The sequence below is a fragment of the Pelodiscus sinensis genome, chromosome 26, assembly GCF_052426305.1.
Source record: "Pelodiscus sinensis isolate ZL-2025 chromosome 26, ASM5242630v1, whole genome shotgun sequence".
Lineage (NCBI taxonomy): Eukaryota > Metazoa > Chordata > Testudines > Trionychidae > Pelodiscus > Pelodiscus sinensis.
The window spans coordinates 9,207,473-9,211,386 of NC_143077.1; positions in this window are offsets into that span (position 1 = coordinate 9,207,473).

A 3,914-nucleotide genomic window follows, 5' to 3' on the forward strand; every position below is an offset into this window, starting at 1 on the left:
CAACTGTAAATGGAGACTGGCCAAGTCACAGCTGAGATCAGTTTCTGCCACTCCTGGTCTGACATCACCCTAGAATCAATAGCCAGGCATTGTGCGCACAGCTTTTATAGCTGCTCTGTGCCACGTAGATTCCAGAGTGTCAATGAGAGCAGTTCCAAGGGTGGCTGGCCAGTGAAGTTGGAGAAACGGAACGAATTGCTCTGGTTATCTGCTCACAGCTCAGAGGGAGGAATAGGCCTAAACTAGAAGCGACTCTTCCCCTGCTTTTGCCTGCCGTGTTACTTCCTACTGTGCCTCAGACCGATGAAGGGGATTTGCACTAAGGAGCAGCCTGTAACCAAAGCACTGTGGAGAGGCACAGAGACACCATGACAGCACAGACCGAGTGACCTTTACCCATGTGTGTGCAGCCAGTGGGGGGGAGGGCCCAAACCTGAGCAATCCACAGCTGCTGAAGAGCAGCATGAAGGTACAAAAGTGCTGTAGTTTCAAGTTGCAGCCAACGGGCCGATGACCCAGAGACATCAGCCACTTGCAAAGTCCTTGTCTATCCTGAATTGTCAGGCAGAAGCAGCTGCCTGTGGCAAGAGGGTTCTGTGTCTGAGCTGGAATTTCCAAAACAGTCTGGTGGGCAATTAGGTGAGCTTGGGGTGGGAAGGGAACCAATCACACCCACTAATCCTATAGTTTCTGCAGATGGGCTAAGATGTAGGCAAAAGGCAGCATGTGGAGATAGTGATAGGGGTTTAATCTACCCAGGATGTATGTCATCAGGTGCTATTTATTTTCCTGTATTTCCTTCCGGCCTTTCCTGTTTGCTCAGCTACTCCTATCCAAAGCAAATCTGTCTCCTTTGCTGGTGGGCTGGGTGCTTCCTGCTCTGTCCTCTATTTTGACCTGCCTCAAACTGTAGGAAACGTGAGGGGGAGGGGATGCTCAAATAATTACAAAGTTCTATACAAAGCAAACCAGCAAATTAAATGATTCTAAGAACATAGTTGAAAAGTAACGTGGTGCCTGGCCCGGGCATTCTGCGATCATGATGGGACTGACACCTCCCCATCAGTGGGTTTTCAAACTCAACTACAGGGCAGCCCCAAGAGCTATGCATCTCAAACTCCCAGCTCACTGCTCCATCAGCAGCAGTCCCCACAGGCAGACACAGGTTCCCCTCCAGGGACAGAATCTAAGGAGCTTGTGTATCAGCCTGGCCCTGTAATTCCCCCGGTGGCTCTGGGTGGCAGGGGCAATTTGTGCAGCAGCACGGGGTGTATTTTGTGAAAAGTCCTTGGGCCTGGCTAGGGGCCAGCCCCATCCGAAAGCAGGTGAAGTGCTTCGCTGGCTGGAGCCAGGAGAGAGGAGGAGGTGCTGAAGGGGCAGGACCTACATGCTCTGTCTCTCTCCAGCTAGCACCATTCACCCTCACCCTTCATGTGGGACTTCCACACTGACTCTTTCCAGTGGATATAGCGTACTTAGATTTCCAGAAAGCCTTTGACAAGGGCTCACCAAAGGCTCTTAAGTAAAGTAAGTTGCCATGAGATAAGAGGGAAGGTCCTTTCAAGGACTGATAACTGGTTAAAAGACAGGAAACAAAGGGTAGGAATAAATGGTCAGTTTTCTGAATGGAGAGAGGTCAGTAGTAGGGTCCCCCAAGGGTCTGTCCTGGGGCCAATCCTATTCAACTTATTTATAAATGATCTAAAGAAAGGGGTAAACAGTGAGGTGGCAAAATTTGCAGATGATACCAAACTGCTTGAGACAGTTCAGACCAAAACAGTCTGAGGAGCGTCAAAGAGATCTCACCAACTAAGTGATTGGGCAGCCAAATGACAAATGAAGTTTATTGTTGACAAATGTAAAGTAATGCACATTGGAAAAAATAATCCCAACGATACATACAATATGATGGGGACTAATTTAGCTACAACTACTCAAGAGAGATCTTGGAGTCATTGTAGATAGTTCTCTCAAAACATCCACTCAGTGTGCAGCGGCAGTCAAAACAAATAGAATGTTAGGAATCATTTTAAAAGGGATAGAGAATAAGACCGAAAATATCTTAATGCCTCTATATAAAGCCCTGGTACACCCACATCTTCAGTACTGCATACAGATGTGGTCCCCTCATCTCAAAAAAGATATATTAGCATTGGAAAAGGTTCAGAAAAGGGCGACAAAAGCGATTAGGGGTTTGGAACGGGTCCCGTATGAAGAGATATGAAAAAGACTTGGACTTTTCATCTTAGAAAAGAGGAGACTAAGGGAGGATATGGTAGAGGGCTATAAAATCAAGTGAATAAGGAAACGTTATTTACTTATTCCCACAATATAAAAACTAGGGGTCACCAAATGAAATTAACAAGGAAGTTTTTCTTCACTCAGAGCATAGTCAACCTGTGGAACTCCTTGCCAGAGGATGTGGTGAAGACTAGGATTTTAATGGGGTTCAAAAAAGAGCTAGATAGATTAATGGAGGTTAGGTCCATCATTGAGGAGGAAAGGTGTCCCTAGCCTGTTTCTCTGGAGGTGGATGACCAGGGAGGGATCATGTGAGGATTCCCTGTTGTGTTCCCTCCCTCTGAGGCATCTGGTATTGGCCACTGTTGGCAAGACAGGATACTTGGATGGACTGTTTGTCTGACCCAGTCTGGCCGTTCTTATGTTCCTTCCTGCTCTGTGGGCAGGGTGCCCTGTTCCCAAGATGGGAGAGCCCAGCTGCACCCATATGCACTGAGAGCTCGCTCAGCTTAGTCCAAAAGCTACTGTCAAGAGTTCAATCCAATCTATAGGGAGTCAGGGATCCCTCGGGAATCGGCTGCACCCGTGTCTCCGCCTGGGGAGGGAACCGCCCCGTGAGACAGGTGCCCTCTATGTTGATCAGGCCCTGGCAGAAGGTGCTCAGCCCCTGTGCTGATTGAGGCAGGCGCTGTAAGAACCTCTCCAACACAGACCCCAGGCAAGGCTGGCTCAGTTGGCTAAGGGCTAGCTCAGATGAGGCTGTGTCAGGCCAGGTGTCTGTCCTCGCGGCTTGATGCCCGGGGAGTTCTTCTCTCGCTATGGAAGAGTGCAGATGGGCAAACTTGCTTCTCCTCTACCTGGGTTCCCTGAAGGCACAGCTGCCTGAACGCAGTCTGGGCATGCAGAGCCCAGAGGGCCACAGGATGGGGTGGGCTCCATGCCATGGCTGGATCCCAACGGGAGATGCAAGAAGCGGTGCTGGGCTCAGCTGCCTGTGTCTAACCGGAACGGGGCGCTCAGGCAGCGTGGTGAGGGGCGCCACTAACCCCTAGCGGGGAAAATACTGTGGCCTGCCCGGAGCACGGCATGCTGGGATCCCCGTGGAGCAGCCAGGCTGCCTGACACCTTTAGCCAGGTCAAACGAGCTCCCTTCAGCCAGGACTCTGGGCTGCTCGGACACACCCAGAGGCTGGGGCCTGCAGCCCGCCAGGGCGTTCGTTTGACCTAGCAGAGGTGCTGGGGGAGCACTGAGCATGACGGAGAGATCTCCTCAGGCTGGCGGCAGGGCTAGAGCCAAGGGCTCCTATTCCCTGCTCTGCCACAGAGGACTGTGCCACCTTGGGCAAGTCCCTTTCCCTCTAAGCTGGGGCCAAGCACCCACCTGGCCCTGCTGGGAGCCCGTCTCCTTGCAGCCGTGTCCGGGCTTCCTTCCTGGGGCCACTGGCACAGCCCCCTCAGCCTGGCCTGCATGCCGGAAGCTCCCACCTGTCGCTGCCACAGCTGGGCTCCTGGAGCATGGGGCACAGCCCCCGGTCCTGCAGCCATGGCAGAGCTGGTCCTGCTGCCCTTCTCCCGCAGCTCCTGGCACCTCCAGGCTGTAAAAAGCCCTGACAGTCACACGGCACTTATCAGAACCGGCCTCACCTGTTTGCCTCCCGGAGCCCAGCCCCCAC